This window comes from Oryx dammah, unplaced genomic scaffold, assembly GCF_014754425.2.
Source record: "Oryx dammah isolate SB20612 unplaced genomic scaffold, SCBI_Odam_1.1 HiC_scaffold_15, whole genome shotgun sequence".
Classification (NCBI taxonomy): Eukaryota; Metazoa; Chordata; class Mammalia; order Artiodactyla; family Bovidae; genus Oryx; species Oryx dammah.
Genome location: NW_024070199.1, coordinates 22,468,629 through 22,488,703, shown reverse-complemented (window position 1 = coordinate 22,488,703; position 20,075 = coordinate 22,468,629). Strand labels below are relative to the sequence as shown.

General features: G+C 39.5%; 1 protein-coding gene across 3 annotated transcripts in view; it reads left to right on the top strand.

Moving 5' to 3' along the window:
* NELL1 (neural EGFL like 1) overlaps nucleotides 1-20,075 on the top strand; it is a 1,021,326-nt gene that overhangs the window by 931,846 nt on the left and 69,405 nt on the right. The gene's annotated exons all lie outside the window — the stretch shown is intronic.

Genomic DNA, 20,075 nt, shown 5'->3' with positions numbered 1-20,075 from the left:
GCTCAAAATTCCCCAAGCCAGGCTTCAGCAATATGTGAACCGTGAACTCCCTGATGTTCAAGCTGGTTTTAGAAAAGGCAGAGGAACCAGAGATCAAATTGCCAACATCCGCTGGATCATGGAAAAAGCAAGAGAGTTCCAGAAAAACATCTATTTCTGCTTTATTGACTGTGCCAAAGCATTTGACTGTGTGGATCACAATAAACTGTGGAAAATTCTGAGAGATGGGCATACCAAACCACCTAACCTGCCTCTTGAGAAACCTGTATGCAGGTCAGGAAGCAACAGTTAGAACTGGACATGGAACAACAGACTGGTTCCAAATAGGAAAAGGAGTACATCAAAGCTGCATATTGTCACCCTGCTTATTTAACTTATGCAGGGTACATCATGAGAAACGCTGGACTGGAAGAAACACAAGCTGGAATCAAGATTGCCAGGAGAAATATCAATCACCTCAGATATGCAGATGACACCATCCTTATGGCAGACAGTGAAGAGGAGCTAAAAAGCCTCTTGATGAAAGTGAAAGAGGAGAGTGAAAAAGTTGGCTTAAATCTCAACATTCAGAAAATGAAGATCATGGCATCTGGTCCCATCACTTCATGGGAAATAGATGGGAAAACAGTAGAAACAGTGTCAGACTTTATTTTTTGGGCTCCAAAATCACTGCAGGTGGTGACTGCAGCCATGAAATTAAAAGACGCTTACTCCTTGGAAGGAAAGGTATGACCAACCTGATAGTATATTCAAAAGCAGAGACATTACTTTGCTGACTAAGGTCTGACTAGTCAAGGCTATGGTTTTTCCTGTGGTCATGTATGGATGTGAGAGTTGGACTGTGAAGAAGGCTGAGCACCGAAGATTTGATGCTTTTGAACTGTGGTGTTGGAGAAGACTCTTGAGAGTCCCTTGGACTGCAAGGAGATCCAACCAATCCATTCTGAAGGAGATCAGCCCTGGGATTTCTTTGGAAGGAATGATGCTAAAGCTGAAGCTCCAGTACTTTGGCCACCTCATGCAAAGAGTTGACTCATTGGAAAAGACTGTGATGCTGGGAGGGATTGGGGGCAGGAGGAGAAGTGGATGACCGAGGATGAGATGGCTGGATGGCATCTCGGACTCGATGGATGTGAGTTTGAGTGAACTCTGAGAGTTGGTGATGGACAGGGAGGCCTGGCTTGCCGCAACTCATGGGGTTGCAAAGAGTCGGACACGACTGAGCGACTGAACTGAACCGAACTGAACTTTGTATTTATCGTGTGGCCCTCGAAGAGAACGTATAATTTAGTCTTGCTTTTTTATCTGGTCTAATAACCTGTGCCTTTAGTTGCATGATTTTATATATATTAATATATATTCATCTATGCATGTATGGATCTAAAACAAATACTTGGTTGGATTTGGGCTTACCATTTTCAGTTTCTTTCCTATTTGTCTGATCTTTTTGGTTTTCTAAAACTTGTGTTTTCCTTTTATTGATTTCTTCTTTTGGGTTAATCAGATACTTTTATTCTATTAGGGTTTTTTTTTTCTTTTTTTGTAGTTGTTATAGAGATTATAATATTCACCTTTACTTTTTCAGTCTACTTTGGTACTGTTTTACTAGATCAACATTGCTCCATTTTTCACAGACTACTTCAAAATAATAATGGTGATATAATTTTTGATTTAAAGTTATTTGTATTTTAAAGATGGAGAAGGCAATGGCAACACACTCCAGTACTCTTGCCTGGAAAGTCCACGGACAGAGACTGGTAGGCTGCAGTCCATGGGGTCGCTAAGAGTCGGACACGACTGAGCAACTTCACTTTCACTTTTCACTTTCCCCGCATTGGAGAAGGAAATGGCAACCAACTGCTGTGTTCTTGCCTGGAGAACCCCAGGGACGGGGGAGCCTGGTGGGCTGCTGTCTATGGGGTTGCACAGAGTCGGACACAACTGAAGTGACTTAGCAGCAGCAGCAGCAGCAGTATTTTAAAGAAGAGAATAAAAAAGAGATAATCCACGTAGTTTCTGTATTTTTCACCTATATCTGTTATTGGTATTGGGCTTCATTTCTTTCACTGGATCTGTTTTCTTTCTCCTTCCTTTCTCCATTGTTGAAGTCAACAATGTCCTTCATTGTTTCTGGTAGTGCCAGTCAGCTTGCTATGACTCTGTTTTGGTTTATCTGAAATTATCTCTACATCACTATCATTTTTGAAACACGTCTTTATTGCGCCTCGACTTCTGGATGCCTAGACCATTCACACTCAGTGTGATTATTGGTGTGGCTAATGTGTGTCATCTTGCTGTTTCTTTTCTACTTGTCCCAGGTGTTTTTTGTTCCCTGTCTACTTTTTTATGTTCATTTTTGCAATAAGTGTTTTGTGAGATTGCATTTTATTTTGATTCCTTATTAGTTATAAATCTTCATTTTGTTGTTCTACTGGTTGCTTTTGTGTTCATAGTATTCATCTTTAAATTATCGTAGGCTACCGTCAAGTGCTATCATACTACTTCACATATAAGAACCTTAGAGTAAGACACTTCCATTCCTTCCCTATTGGTCTTTGTGTTATTGTTATACATTTTATTTCAAAGTGTTTTGGTCTTTGTGTCATTGTTATACATTTTATTTCAAAGTGTTTTAAACCTTCAAATACATTGTTTTTCAAATAAACACTCAAAAATCATTTTAAACTATTTAAATAATAAGAAAATAATCTAAAAATAAGAATTAAAAATTTTTACTAAAAATAATAATCTTGTGTTTACAATGCTAACACCATTTCCATTACTCTTTTGTTCTTTTGTGTGACCCATATTTTCATGTTATTTTCCTTCTGCCCGAAGGACTCTCTTTAAAATTTCATGTAGTGCTAAAAGGCTAGTTGTGATTTCTTTCAACATTTATGTATCTGAAAGGTCTTTATTTTACTTCATCTTTGAAATTTACTTTTGCTATGTATAGAATCCTACATTGACAGGTTTTTTATTTCTTTCCATGCTTTTAAAGCTGTTACTTCACTGTCTTTTCACTTGCATTGTTTCACATAAGATATCTGCTGACATTCTTATCTTTGTTCCTCTGCATGTAACATGTCTGTTTTACCCTTCTGACTACTTTGTTACTTTATCACTATTTGAAGGAAACTTGATTATGATGTGCTCTCCTGTTTTCGTCTTCATGTCTCATACCCTGAGGCTCAGTGAGCTTCTTTTATATATACTTTTCAATGCCTTTGGAATAATTTTGGATACGACTCAATTTTTTTCTTCCTGCATTCCTGCTTCTTATTCAGGGACTCCAATTGCACATATATTAGATGACTTGATTTTCTTGTACAGTTTGATTCTCTTTTAATTTTTATTTATATTTTTGATTCTTTCTATTTTTAGTCTTAAAGTTCACTAACCTTGTACTTTGCAACATCTAATATGCCAGCAGACTCATGCAGTATATTTGTCACCTCGTACATTATAGTTTTTATCTCTCTTAGTTTGATTTGGACATACATACACACACAGACACATTTATATATAGCATATATAATATTATACTATATGTTCTAGCTATCTATAATATATAATTTATATAAACTTTTTTTTCATGTTTCCCAGTTCAGTCACTCAGTCATGTCTAACTCTTTGCAACCACATGGACTGTAGCACACCAGTCTTCCCTGTCAATCACCAACTCCCAGAGCTTGCTCAAATGCATGTCCATCAAGTTGGTGATGCCATCCTGCCATCCTACCATCTCATCCTCTGTTGTCCCCTTCTCCTCCCAGCACCCAGTCTTCCCCAGCATCAGGGTTTTTTCCAGTGAGTCAGTTCTTTGCATCAGGTGGCCAGAGTGTGGGAGTTTCAGCTTCAGCATCAGTCCTTCCAGGAAATATTCAGGACTGGTTTCCTTTAGGATTGACTGGTTGGATCTCCTGCTGTCCAAGGGACTCTCAAGAGTCTTCTCCAACACCACAGTTCAAAAGCATCAATTCTTCTATGCTCAGCTTTCTCTATAGTCTAACTCTCACATCCATACATGACCACTGGAAAAACCATAGTTTTCATTATATGGACCTTTGTTGTCCAAGTAATGTTTCTGTTTTTAATATACTGTCTAGGTTGGTCATAACTTTTCTTTCAAGGACCAAGCGTCTTTTCATTTCATGGCTGCAGTCACCATGTGCCATGATTTTGGAACCTAAGAAAATAAAGTCTGTCACTGTTTGCATTGTTTCCCCATCTGTTTGCCATGAAGTGATGGGACCAGTTGCTATGATCTTTGTTTTTTGGATACTGAATTTTAAGCCAGCATGTTTACTCTCCTCTTTCACTTTCATCAAGAGGCTCTTTAGTTCCTCTTCAGTTTCTGCCATAAGCATGGAGTCATCTGCATATCTGAGGTTATTGATATTTCTCTCAGCAATCTTGATTCCAGCTTGTGCTTCATCCAGCCCCACATTTCACATAATGTGCTCTGCATATAAGTTAAAGAAGCAGGGTGACAATATACAGCCTTGACGTACTCCTTTCCCAATTTGGAACCAGTCTGTTGTTCCATGTCTGGTTCTAACTGTTGCTTCTTGACCTACATACAGATTTCTCAGGAGGCAGATAAGGTGGTCTGGTATTCCTATCTCTTGAAGAATTTTCCAGTTTGTTGTGCTCCACTCAGTCAAAGGCTTTGGTGTAGTCAATATACCAGAAGTAGATGTTTTTTCTGGAATTTCCTTACTTTTTCTATGATCCAATGGATGTTGGCAATTTGATCACTGGTTCCTCTGCCTTTTCTACATCCAACTTGAACATCTGGAAGTTCTTGGTTCATGAATTTTGAGCATTAGCTTGCTAGCATGTGAGATGAGTGCAACTGTGCAGTAGTTTGAACATTCTTTGGCATTGCCTTCCTTTGGAATTGGAATGAAAACAGACCTTTTCCAGTCCAGTTCATATTTCTAGTTAACTCTTTACATGAATACAATTATAGTAACTGTTTTAATTTCCTATTTTCTAACATCTGTCAGTTTTGTTTTGATATCAAGTGACTTCCTTCCTCTTCATTTTGAGTTAGATTTTACTGTTTTCAATCATCATAATAATCTTGTTTGAATATCAGTAATTATTGATTTTACCTTTTAGATAATGCAATATTTTTGTAGTCCTTGAAATATTTCTGATTTTTTTTTCTGGGAGACAGTTAAGATACTTACACACAGTTATACCATTTTGAGTCTTGCTGTTAAGATTTTTAGTGGAGGCTAATGCTGTATTTCATATCAGGCTAATTATTCTACACTTCTGGGGCAAGACCTTTTAGTGTACTCCATCCAGTACTTCTTTGGGGCCTCCCAGCTGGCACTAGTAGTTAAAAACCCTCCTGCCAATGCAAGAGACATAAGAGATGCAAGTTCAATCACTCTGTTGTAAAGATCCCTTGGAGGAGGACATGACAACCCACTCCAGTATTCTTGTCTGGATCACCTTACGGACAGAGGAGCCCAATGGGCTACAGTCCACAGGGTTGTAAAGAGCCAGACATGACTGTAGTAACTTATCATCCAGCACTATCCAGTGAATTATGAGAATTTTCAGTCTAGCTTGTGGAAGCAGGCAGTAGGCTCCTCCCTAGGTGACCACCAGGTACTGTTACCTCTAATCTATTCTGATTATCTTTCTCCAGCCTTGAGTAGTTTCATGACACCCATTTGCTGATCAGTACTTTGTGAAATGCTTGAACAGGACACCCTGCAGGACTCCAGCGTCCTCCATGTGCAGCTCTCACCCTCCACTATTCTGCTCTGCAAGCTCTGGCTGTCTTGTTCTCTCCTTACCCTCAGCTCCACATCCTTAAACTAGGTAGTCCACTGGGCTCCTCTTGTGCTCCTCCCCCAACCTTGTGCCAGGTCCAGACCTCTCTCAAGTGAGCAAATAGGGGAGGTGCAGGACTCTTCTCATGCCTTTTATGCCTTTCAGGGTTCATTTTTCCACACTGCCTAATTTCCAATGTCTTGAAACTATTTTTTCATATATATATATATATATATATATATATATATATATATGATTTTGGGTGGGAAGGTAAGTCCAACTGCTGTTATTCAATCCTTAGTAAAGGTAGTCTATTTATTTTTCAACTCAATATCGTTTTATTTCAACCCTTGAACATTTTTTTTTTCTTTAAAGTTCTGTCTACTTTATCTACCATCTAGGTATAAGTGGGGCTAGTTTCTGTTATCTGCTTTTTCTTTCACATGGTGACATTTTATTTCTTTAGATGTATCACATTTTTTATTGTATGTCAAATATTATGTTCCTATATACTAGAGGTAGAATTTTCCTTTGAAGAGTATGTATTTTCGTTACAGCAGGCAGTTAAATTGGCTAGACTCGAGCTCTAATTTCTGTCTCCTCTGTGGTAGCATTGACATAAATCTGTACTGGATTGTTTTCCTGCACATTTGTTGCTAACAATAAGTTAGATCATCTTTAGGCCTGAAATGGTGCTAAACCACAGGTGATGATAAAAGAGAAGTTCCTTCTTCCTCCAAAATATGCAGGAGGCTGTATGGTATAAAGGAGGTATTCCAGAGTCAAATAAACCTTGATTTAAATCCCTCTCTGCTGCTCTCCAGGTGCTTTACTGGGAGCATATGATTTAAACATCTAAGCCCCCATTTTAAGGTGGTTCAAATTATGTCAGAGCTGTTCTGAGGATCAAATGAAGTAGGGAATATAAAGCACTTGTCAGAAGGCCTGGCATAGAATAAATAATTAATCATCAGAAGTTCAAACATTCTATTTGGTTATGAGAGAAACTCTAGCAAGAAATACAGTTTATTCTAAAATAGAATGGATATAAGTTAAATAAGGTTGCAGAACCGTGTTAAAGAACACAGTAGGAATTCAGGTGATAGAACTGTTAAACCCCATAGGAATTTAGAGGAGACCAAGAGGATTTTATTTTTTGTGAGGGATTAAAATTTGTGCTTGGATTTTAATTAAAAAAAACAAAACCAGTCACCTACGGAGGGGGAAACATGAAATAAAATTGCCCATAGAATATGGAATACTAAGGCAACCAGGCCAGAGTTATGCCAAGGTTTTGTGCTGAAGAGTTTTGAGAAATAAAAGAGAATTGGTTGACAAAGTGAGGTCAGATTATTGACTCTTTGAATGCCTGATAGGAAGTTTTTATAATAATGATAATTTTGTAATACTATAGGAGCCAGATGTATTAAAAACACAGAATCATAGAAATTTCAGACTGATAGTGAATATGATCTAACTCATTTTTTTAAAATTAACACTGTGCATCTCAGTGGAACTTTAATAGATCTATACTAGAGACATGTCGTTGTTATTATACTACAGAAATGTATTACTTCTTAATGGCCACTCAGGATGGGTCCATCTGGAGATTCACCTGGTTGGCCTAAGAAAGCCTCTATGGACACCCAGAGCTCTGTTGAAGACTAAGTGACAAACATTGGTCTAGTTTAATCTTTGCTTATTATAAAAATAAAAGAATTAATGTATTGAGTTGCAAAGCAACTTGCCCAAGCTGAATTTGCTGTCGCATGCCAGAACAGCTATTGTGATTTTAATAAAAATTTTTCTGAGCAATTAGTTTTGGGAACATCAGCCCTATATGTTCTGTGAATTGGAGAGGACAGTGATAGAAAACCCACCCAGGAGATACTGCACTGATTCGGGTCTGAGAAAATAAGGAACTGGAGCACGGTATGCACAGCAAATGTAGAGAATGAAGAGCAGGTTTTTCAACCACGTCAAAGGGAGAACTTTCAGTGAATCTTCCCTCCCTTCCTCTGTCTTTGCTTCACCAGCAAATATTCCTTTCGTCCCCACTGAATGCCAGGTCCAGCTCTGTCATGCCTCCTCATGGGGCTTCCAATGTGGTTAGGAGAAGACAGACAGACAGAAGATATGTGTGTAAAGTATGTTTATATAGATGTGCATGTAAAGTACAAAGTATGTTAGGTGCCAGTAAGGGCAAAGGAGAAAAACATAATGAGAGAGGATTGGGAATAAGTAGGTATGGTTGTAACCAGATACCGTGGCCAGGCAAGGGCTTGCTGAGAAGGTGCATATTTTTTTGTACAGACTTGGAGATTGAGAGATTAAGCCATGGAAATATCTGTGAGAACATTCTAGAAAGAGGAACAGCATATGTGGACAACATATGCAGTGGCTGGAACATGACTGATATGCCTGAGTAGTAGCTGGGAAGTCATTATGGCTGTCTTGGCCAGTATAAGCAAAAGGAGACCGTTTGATGAATTCAAAGAGGTAAGAGCAGGCCGATCATGTGGGGTTTCATAAGCCTTTAGAAGAACTTTGACTTTTTATTCATTGATTGTGAGGAATGAGAGCTAGGATGGAATATTGGGAAGGAAAATGAGATTGATACATAGAAAGATACATACTGTATAATGTTTTGGGGAGAATAAATTTGAAATGAAGAGACCTCTGAGATTAGCTAATTCATAGGCAACAGTAAATGTGTATATTAACTTCTGTCGGCAGTCAGATTATAGAGTTGTGGATCAGAAACCCTCCAGATTAGAGATGAAAGTTTCAATGGGATAAATTGATTCTTTCTGGATGAATTTAGGAATGATTTGTGCAGAGAATAATCAAATAAAAAGAAACATTTTGGAGGTAAAATAGGAAGGTACAACCAGGAAGAGACTGATTTTCTTGTGCCAACTCAGTAAAAAAGAGATTTACAAAAGGTGGAGAAGAGTCATATCACCAATGCCATTGATGCCGTTATTAATAGCAGACACCTTTCAGTTTAATGGACCAAAACTATTGCTAATCAGAACTTACAAAGAAGAGACAGTAATAATGATGTCACCATATATTCAGTGTAGCAGTTAATTGACTACTGGAGGTTGTTCATGCCTTGTTGAAGCTTCATTTGTGAGGCAGACAAAACATTTATTTTTGCTATTGCAAATGACTAATGAAGAAACTGGGGTACAGAGAGATCGCTTAAACTCGATAGCACCATTCAGCTGGTTAGCAGCAGATGAAGACATAAGCCCAAAGCCCAGATCTGCCATCTTATAGGGAGTTAAAGCTGGAAGAGGACCAAAGTATGCTATAGTACAGGCCTTGTCTTATACATGAAAACAATAGAATCCTTGAGACTTGGACTGTCTTGGCCTGGACACATTGCTCCTTTGTGACCAAGTGGGGATTAGAAATTAGAGAATGTTAATGATTACAAACATAATGAGTGCCTGCCTAGCTTGGTAGAGTAGCTTTCCATTGATCTCATTCAATCCTTAAAACAACAATGTGAGCTAAGTAATACCCTCTCCTTTAGAGCTAAGGAAACTGAAAGCTGAAAAAAGATAAATAACTGCTCAGAGTTTTCTATTTAGGAAGTCACAGAGCCAGGATTCCAACTCAGGTTATCTGACTACAAAGCTTTGTCCCATTTGCACATTATTTTGATTCTTGGTTTTCAACACCAAACCACTTTTTTACCTGCCTGTATAATCTTCATTGGTGCTAACGGTTTTTGTCTTGTTTGCTTATTTTCATTTTTAGAAACTGTGTCTACATGATTCTGACCTGAGCACAGTCTTTCCCCTTAATATGTAAGGGGGTCTATGAAAACAGGAAAAACTGGCTGTAACAATAAAGCAGCTCCAACCTGTAAATTGGCTCAATAAGACAGAAACACATCTCTGCTCACACGAAGAGTCCCTGACAGTTTCAGGTCTCTGTAAGGGCTCTGCTCTGCCTAGTCATGCAGGGAGCCAGGCAAACCAAGGCTCTGCCATTTTCCGCATGTGGTTTCCAAGTTTTCCAGTACATCAGCCTCCAGGGAGAAGGTGGAAATAGCATGGAGGTTCATAAGAGACATGTTGGGGGCCATACTGGAATTACATTATTTCTAACTTCACAGCTGGAGCTTAGTCATATGGCATCACTCATCAGAAAAGGAGTGCTCGGAATACACACTTGGGAGCCGAAGAAGGAGAAAATATGGAAGAGCTAGCCTATTCCTACTGTAGAGCCTCTCTTTTTATTTTTAACTTTTTATTAAAGTATAGTTGGTTTATAATGTTGTGTTAGTTTTTGGTGTACTGCAAAGTGATTCAGTGTGTATACATACACACAGACACACACATGCATACACAGATACTTTTCCATTACAATATTATAAGATGACAATATTCCATTATCAATATTATAAGATATTGAATACAATCCCCGTGCTATACAGTAGGTCTTTGCTGTTTATCTGTTATATATATATATATATGTTTTGTATGTAGTTGTGTGTATCTGTTAATCCTGAGCTAATTTCTCCCTCGTCCTCACTTCCTCTTTGGTAATCATAAGTTTGTTTTCTATGTCTGTGAGTCTGTTTCTATTTTGTAAATAAGCTCATTTGTATAACTTTTTTTAGATTCCATATGTGAGTGATATATATTTGTCTTTTTCTGACTCGCTTCACTTAGTATGATTTTCTCCAGGCCTATCCATGTTGCTGTAAATGACATTATCTCACTCTATTTTTATGGCTGCGTAAACTTTCATTGTATATACGTGCCGCATCTTTTTCCATTCAGCTATTAATAGGTACTTAGGTTGTTTCCGTGTCTTCACTATTTATAGCACTTACAATAGTGCTGCTATGAACACTGGGGTGCTTGTATCTTTTTGAATTAGGGCTTTTGCCAGATATATGCCCAGACATGGGCTTGCCGGATATTATGACAGCTCTATTTTGAGTCTTATAAAGAATCTCCAGACTGTTCCCCCCAGCGACTGTACCAATTTGCATTCCCACCGAGAGTGCGGGAGGGTCCCCTTTTCTCCACTCTTTTCAGCATTTGATATTTGTGGACTTCTGAAGGATAGCCATTCTGATTGGTGTGAGATAATACCTCCATGTGGTTTTGAGCCTCGCTTTTTTATTTGTCTTTTTAGTTTCCCTCATGTATTCTGAGATATGCTATCCTCAGTAAAATCCTGGAACTCAGCAATTATTCAGTAATAATCAGGTTTGCATTCACTATACTTGAGCATTTTATGGTATAACTTCCACTTCCTTAAATTCATGTAATTTGGTGGGGGAGGAGAGAATCCAGTTTTATGGGATATGTATTATAGATTTGGGCTTCCCAGGTGGCACTACTGCTAAAGTACCCATCTGCAAAATGCCAGAGATGTAAGAGACACGGGTTCAGTCCCTGGGTCAGGAAGATCCCCTGAGGAGGGCATGGTAGCCCACTACAGTGTTCTCGCCTAGAAAATCCCATGGATAGAGGAGATTGGCAGGCTAGAGTTCTTGAGAATGCAGAGTCAGACCCGACTGAAGCAACTTAGCATGCACGCACATACCCGTATTACAGAGTCACAGATTTTACTCCTGAATGTTTTGCAATATGACAACTGTCTCAGAATACAAATGAACACTTTTAAAGATCCAGAAGTCATCTCTCAGTCCTTACCAGTTACCTGATTACAAGTTAATATTAACTTTTTTCTGTCTTCTGTTTTTAAGCAGAAATATAGATGTCAACATTAATAAGCTATTTGATGGGAGAAGCAATAGATTCTGCTTAAGGGTCTTTTTTGTTCATTTTTATGAAGTTTGATTTTGTTATCCCTGATCTACAGGTGAGAAAGCAAAGATTTGGGAAAAAAATCTAAACAATACATTAGGGTGTTGGTGAACAAGAGTTTGAAGTCATATTTGTGTCCAAAGCCAATGTTCTTAACCATGGTTATATGTTTACATTCTAGTTGTCTTGATAGACTCTACATGTCTGGTATAAAGAGGTTTTATCTTTTCATCTCTTTATCATAGGGTGGAATACAGCTTCATACAAGTATGCTTAATAAACTTCTGTTGAATGAGCAAAAGCATCAAGTTTTCCCTTATGACTCACCATACAAACCTATAGAAAAGTTATAATCCAGCTGCAGCTGGAACCACTCTTTCACTGTGAACTTCAGCTAATTCATATGAAATCTGAGAGAGAGATCAGCTGAGGGAAGAGATTGATCCAACTGAAGAAACTAGAATTTTGCAAGAATCCAAGGAGGTGTTTGTCAATGACTTTTGATAGCAAATTCACTGTACATTCAAAATAGGATCAAACGTGTTGCTTAGGATACATCCTATTTAAAAAAACCTTTGGTAGCCATCATGGTAAGTTAAAAACTCAAGGCACAAATAAGACTCTTGATTGAAGACAGCTTTGCCTGTGTGTCTTTTGTTGCTTGTTGTGCTGCCTTAGACTCAGAAGCGAAGTCTTTTTAAATTTTTTTTTAATATAATTTATTTATTTTAATTGGAGGTTAATTACTTTACAATATTGTATTGGTTTTGCCATACATCAACATAAATCTGCCACAGGTATACACGTGTTCCCCATCTGGATCCCCCCTCCAAGTCTTAAGCCAAACCAAACCAACCAAACAACAAAAAGAAACTACATGTTGTCTTTTAGAGGTAAATAATATGTAAAGATTAAACTAACTCTGTAATATTTAGTTTTGTGAACTGACTTTGTATCTCTGTGATTTGCAAACAGCAGGATCTCTTGTGGTCCTTTGAATCTCTTTCATTCATTCATTCCTACAAACTTTTATTGGCCACTTTCAAACTACTTGACAGTCCCTTCTAATCACATGAAATGTACACCTAAGATGTTGTCTCAATTCTTAGAAACTCTGCATTTCAGTGATATACACAAAAGGCAAAATATTGCTGTGCTTAAACAGATGTGTGTGTATACATTGAATCACTAGGGGAGATAGGCACTGTATGTCTGGAGGAGTTGGAGAAATTGATGTCAGTTGGGGTTTGAAGGATGAGCATGTATTATATACTGCTTTTTCCTGATCAAGTTCCTGGATTTCATGGATCGTGTTGTCTTCATTTTTGTATCTGCTACAACACAAATATCATCCTTGAGTCATATTTTCATCTCAGAGGATATTTAGAGAATTGAATAAATGTATTGTCTTTGTATAAATCATTCTTTCTTCATTTATCAATGACATGATGTAATAGAGAGTGACAAATATGGATTCTAGCTCATTCTGAACTTGGTCTCACCACTTGTCAATTGTGTGACCTTGGCTCTCATGTGAATTATCACGTTGTTGTTGCTCAGTCACTAAGTTGTGTCCAACTCTTTGCGACCCCGTGGACTGCAGAACTCCAGGCTTCCTTGTCCGTCACTATCTCTTGGAGTTTGCCCAAACTCATGTCCATTGATTTGGTGATGCCATCCAACCATCTCATTCTCTGTTGCCCTCTTCTCCTCCTGCCCTCAATCTTTCCCAGCATCAGGGTCTTTTCCAGTGAGTTGGCTCTTCCCATCAAGGGGCCGAAGTATTAGAGCCCCAGCTTCAGCATCAATTCTTTCAATGAATATTCAGGGTTGATTTCCTTTAGGATTGACTGGTTTGATCTCCTTGCTGTCCAAGGACTCTGAAGAGTCTTCTCTAGCAGCACAGTTCAAAAGAATCAGTTCTTCAGCGCTCAGCCTTCCTTATGGTCCAACTCTCACATCAGTACATGACTTTATCTTTGACTATATATTGGATCTTTGTCAGCAAAGTGATGTCTCTGCTTTTTAATACACTGTCTAGGTTTGTCATAACTTTTCTTCCAAGGAGCAAGCATCTTTTAATTTCATGGCTGCAGTCACCATTTCCAATGATTTTGGAGCCCAAGAAAATAAAATCTGCCACTGTTTCTATTTTTTCCCCACCTATTTGCTATGAGTTATTATGTAGCAGACACTGAATACAGAAGTGAATACTATAGGTTCCAAGCTCAAGAATCCTCCAATGTCTCTCCACCATTTTCAGGTCTGTGCTGGATTAAACTGAGATTTAAACAAAACTCTAGTCTTTGTTATAGGAAGGAAAAATGAATGTTTTGTTTGCCTGTTTCCTTTGGGATGGCTGACACTGGCTGATGCAGCCAGGCACGCTGTAAATTTATCAGAATTCCTTAAGACAGGGAGCTGGATTCCATGGTGAACTCACAGAGACCCCATTCCCAGAGCATCTGTCTTGTTTGTTTGCCTGTAGCAAGTGCTGACTGGTAGAAACAAATCTCTTAGGACAAAGGCAGCCGCAAGCCATTTACCATTTTTAAAGTCCCTGCGGTATCACTGAAAAGCTTCCAAGTATTTTCTGTATTTGGGTTTGTGGTGGTTGCTTTTAATACTACTGTGACCACGTAGAAGAAACAGTTTTCTGAACACGATGAAAATATGAGCACCTCTCATGTGCAGCCTGGTTTCATATAAAATGAAATTGTTAGCTTCAGTTATAGACCTGACCCCACAGAATAGAAAGCTGCAGCCTTGTTTCCAGGTGCTGGTCTGTCTTGAGCCTTGATTATTCCCAGGGAGCCCCCAGAAACTGCTGTGGTCAGTGCAGCTCCCAGGCAAGGGATGCCACAACTACTTTCCTAGTTTTCCCTACAAGCCAGGGATTCCCTAGTGTCTGTAAAGTAATTGTAGATGCATAAATTGTCTGCTTTTCTTCACTCCCTGTAAGAGTTCCCTATGCTACACAGATAGCTTTTACCCTGCTGGAAGCTTTTGCTAGTCTCTCTTACTTCAGTTGGGGAATAAAAACATCTGTGAATTGAAAAAAAAAAAATTTGCACATCTTTCACTGCTCATGCTCCTCTTGCTGCTGCTGCTGCTGAGTCGCTTCAGTCGTGGCCGATTCTGTGCGACCCCAGAGATGGCAGCCCACCAGGCTCCCCCGTCCCTGGGATTATCCAGGCAAGAACACTGGAGTGGACTGCCATTGCCTTCTCCAGTGCATGAAAGGGAAAGTGAGGTTGCTCAGTCGTGTGGTGACCCCATGGACTGCAGCCTACCAGGATCCTGCTGCTCCTCCTAGAAACTGCTTATTAATTGAGGGCAGGGTAATTATTTGTAAGATGTTCAGACAATTTAACCCCCAAACTGGATTGGTTTTGAGAGTGAATGGGGCAGCAGGTGACCCCGAGATCAACCAGAACATATGACTGTTTTGGTTATTTGGGAAGCTTTTGCTTTTATATTTCCTGGTTTCTTGACACATTAACTGTGGCTAGATGGTTGTTACCTAAATATTGTCCTTAGTCTAGCAGCAGCAGGGTCTGTGGGGATCATGACTGCCTTTCTGGAAGCTTTGGAAATAAATGCCTGAGGCCGAATGTATTGCTGCTTTGTTACAGAGACTTATCTTTCAGGCTCATATAGAGGTGGTATCTCTGAAAATCAGTCTTACAGTTATGTCTGTTCCTCTTGGCGACCTGCATTTAGAAGTAGCCAAACTGACTTCATAACCTAGGGCCAGTCCTTCCCCTCTGCGAGACATAGCCTCAGGTCACTTCTGTTTCAACTTTTGAACATTTTAATGATCCAAGGTGTGTCCCACTGAACCACATGGCTATAAAATTTCAGAAATGAGAACATAGCTGTTGAAAATCTATTTATTGGAGATGTATACTAAATGCACACACAACCTGACTGCAACGGCTGAAGGTGCACAGAAGTACTTGATCCTGGGGGCTGATTGCATTTAGAAACCTAAGGGATGCGCTAGGCCAAAGGACAGCATGAAGGGAATGTCCCAGCCGTGAAGGAATAAGATGCCAGTTGGCAGAAAAAGACCACGATGGAGTTGTCTGGAACAGAGAGCTGCATCATTCTTCTCTATTCTTGACTTGACTGCCATGAGATAAGAATGGCAGTTTTCAAGCTATGTTCTCAGCCTTGTACACAACTCAGGACTTTTCAGGGACGTAGCACCACAGGTCACTGATTGCCCCTGAACTGATGCCCATGGCAGGGCATGCTGCCCAGGACTGCAAAGCACACTGTATCCATTGTCTGTTATGTGCATGTGCGCCCAGTTGCTTCAGTCGTGTCCGATTCTTTGTGCCCCCATGGACTATAGCCCACCAGGCTTCTCAGTCCATGAGGATTCTCCGGGCAAGAAAGCTGGAATGGGTTGCCATGCCCTCCTCCAGTGAATCGTACCCACTGAGGGACTGAACCCGTGGCTACTGCATTACAGGTGGATTCGTTACCGCTGACCCATCCGGGAAGCCCATGTGCTTTATTCATTTCACTCACTCAGTAGTGTCTGACTCTTTGTGACTCCATGGACTGCGGCACACCAGGCTTCCCTGTCCATCACCAACACCCAGAGCTTGCTCAAACGCATGTCCGTTGAGTCAGTGATGCCATCCAACCATCTCATCCTCTGTCATCCACTTTTCCTCCTGCATTTAATCTTTCCCAGGATAAGGATCTTTTCCAGTGAGTCAGTTCTTCACATCAGGTGACCAAAGTATTGAAGTTTCAACTTCAGCATCAGTACTTCCAATGAATATTTAGGAGATTTCCTTTAGAATTGACTGGTTTCATCTCCTTGCAGTCCACGGGATGCTCAAGGGTCTTCTCCAACACCACAGTTCAAAAGTATCAATTCTTCAGTGCTCAGCTTTCTTTATGGTCCAGGTCTCACATCCATACATGACTACTGGAAATACAATAGCTTTGACTAGATGAACTTGGTTGGCAAAGTAATGTCTCTGCTTTTTAATATGCTGTCTAGGTTGGTCATAGCTTTTCTTCCAAGGAGCAAGCATCATTGAATTTCATGGCTGCAATCACCATCTGCAGTGATTTTGGAGCCCCCAAAATAAAGTCTCTCACTGTTTGCATTGTTTCCCCATTGGCCATGAAGTGATGGGACCAGATGCCATGATCTTAGTTTTCTGAATGTTGAGTTTTAAGCCAACTTTTTCATTATCCTTTTCACTTTCATCAAGAGGCTCTTTAGTTCTTCTTTGCTTTCTGCCATAAGGGTGGTATCATCTGCATATCTGAGGTTATTGATATTTCTCCCAGTAATCCTGATTCCAGCTTGTGCTTCATCCAGCCTGGCATTTTGCATGATGTACTCTGCGTTTAAGTTAAATAAGCAGGGTGACAATATACAACCTTGATGTACTCCTTTCCCAATTTGGAACCAGTCTGTTGTTCCATGTCCTGTTCTAACTGTTGCTTCCTGACCTGCATACAGATTTCTCAGGAGGTAAGTTAGGTAGTCTGGTATTCCCATCTCTAATAAATTTCCACAATTTGTTGTGATCCACACATTCAAAGGCTTTGGCATAGTCAATAAAGTGGAAGAATGTGTTTTTCTGAAAATCTGTTGCTTTTCTGATGATCCAGTGGATGTTGGCAATTTGATCTCTTGTTCCTCTGCCTTTTCTAAATCCTGCTTGAACATCTGAAAATTCACAGTTCACATACTGTTGAAGCCTGACTAGGAGGATTTGGAGTATTACTTAGCTAGCATGTGAGATGAGTGCAATTGTGCAGTAGTTTGAGCATTCTTTGGCATTGCCTTTCTTGGGATTGGAATGAAACCTCATTTTTCCAGTCCTGTGGCCACTGCTGAGTTTTCCAAATTTGCTGGCATATTGAGTGCAGCACTTTCACAGCATCATCTTTTAGGATTTGAAATCACTCAACTGGAATTCCATCACCTCCACTAGCTTTGTTCATAATGATGCTTTCTAAGGCCCACTTGACTTCACATTCCAGGATGTCTGGCTCTAGGTGTCTGATCATACCATCCTGGTTATCTGGGTCATGAAGATCTTTTTTGTATTGTTCTGTGTATTCATGCTACCACTTCTTAATATCTTCTGCTTTTGTTAGGTCCATACCATTTCTGTCCTTTATTGTGCCCATCTTTGCATGACATGTTCCCTTGGCATCTCTAATTTTCTTGAAGAGATCTCTAGTCTTTCCCTTTCTATTTTCCTCTTTCTTTGCATTGATCACCGAGGAGGGCTTTCTTATCCTTGCTATTCTTTGGAACTCTGCATTCAGATGCGTTTATATTTCCTTTTCTCCTTTGCCTTTTGCTTCTTTTCTTTTTTCAGTTATTTGTAAGGCCTGCTCAGACAACCATTTTGCCATTTTGCATTTCTTTTTCTTGGGGATGATCTTGATCACTCCCTCCTATACAATATCATGAACCTCCATCCATAGTTTCTCAGGCACTCAGTCTATCAAATCTAATCCCTTGAATCTATTTGTTACTTCCACTGTCTAATCATAATGGATTTGATTTAGGTCATATCTAAATGGTCTATTAATTTTCCCTACTTTTTTCAATTTGAGTCTGAATTTGGCAATAAGGAGTTCATGATCTGAGCCACAGTCAGCTCCTGGTCTTGTTTTTGCTGACTGTATAGAGCTCTCCATCTTTGGCTGCAAAGAATATAATCAATCTGATTTCAGTATTGACCATCTGGTGATGCCCATCTGTAGGGTTGTCTCTTGTTTTGTAGGAAGAGGGTGTCTGCTATGACCAGTGCGTTCTCTTGGCAAAACTTTGTTCGCCTTTGCCCTGCTTCAGTTTGCACTCCAAGGTCAAACTTGCCTGTTATTCCAGGTATCTCTTGACTTTCTACTTTTGCATTCCAGTCCCGTGTAATGAAAAGGACATCTTTTTTGGTGGTTAGTCTAGAAGGTCTTGTAGGTTTTCATAGAACCATTCAATTTCAGCTTCTTCAGCGTTACTGATTGGGAGTATAGGCTTTTATTACTATGACATTGAATGGTTTGCCTTGGAATCAAACAGAGATCATTCTGTTGTTTTTGAGATTACAACCAAGTACTGCATTTTGGACTCTTTTGTTGACTATGAGGGCAACTCTATTTCTTCTAAGGGATTCTTGCCCGCAATAGTAGATATAATGGTCATCTAAATTAAATTCACTCATTCCAATCCATTTTCGTTTACTGATTCCTAAAATGTCAGTGTTCACTCTTGCCATCTCCTGTTTGACCACTTCCAATTTACCTTGATTCATGGACCAAGCATTCCAATTTCCTCTTCAATATTGTTCTTTACAGCATTGGGCTTTACTTCCCTCACCACTCACATCTACAACTTGGTGCTGTTTTCACTTTGACTCTGTCTCTTCTTTCTTTCTGGAGTCATTTCTCCACTGATCTCCAGTAGCATATTGGGCACCTACTGACCTGGGAAGTTGATCGCTCAGTTTCCTACCTTTTTGCCTTTTCATACTGTTTATGGGGTTCTCAAGGCACGAATACTGAAGTGGTTTGCCATTCCCTTCTCCAGTGGGCCACATTTTGTCAGAACTCTCCACCATGACCTGTCCGTCTTGAGTCGCCTTCCATGGCATGGCTCATAGTTTCATTGGGTCAGACAAGGCTGTGGCCCATGTAAATAGTTTGATTAGTTTTCTGTGACTATGGTTTTCATTCTATCATGTGGTTTTCATGTGTTATATATTAGTGTTAGTTTAATTTCTTTTTATATAAGACTGCTGTAGTATAGGTATTTCCAGGAGAAATAGGGGAAGATTCCCAGCCAGCAATTGCTATATTCCAAGAAATAATTACCTGAAGAGGCTATGTAAGATGAGCTGAGCCTACCATGACAATCAACAGCTCATCTTTCTGCAGGGGTGTCACTTTCCTTCAGCTCAGAGGCAAGTCTTTGGGCTAGAGAATCTGAGTGAACCATGCATTTGCTGATTCCATGAAGCCAGATTCTAGAGCAAATAGAGCCTAGAATACTTCCTTTAATGAGGAAAGACTGAAGAACGAGTAGCTCTGATTGACTATCATAAATCAAGTCATTTAGTGAATCGGCAGTTGTAGAGAGAGATAGAACAGTAGTTCCCAAATTGTGCTCCCCTAAACCTTAGTTTCATAAGCTGCAATCCAAAGAAAAAGCACTCTTCAGCCCAGTAAATACGGGAAACAGTGCATATTATGATTCTCCTCTCCAAGTTACAGGGCATATAATTATGTTAAATCTCTGAGGCTGAAATCTAAAAATCATTAGCTTAACACTGTTTAAGATAGAGTTTCCTGGACTTATTTGTTCACAGATATTTTCAAAGAATACCAAGCAATATCTGGAGTTACTCTTTTGGAATCATCAATTCAGAGAAGAATCATATTCTCTGAATCACAGACCTGTGCCAGACATCCTCAATTTAGTTTTTGGTGATT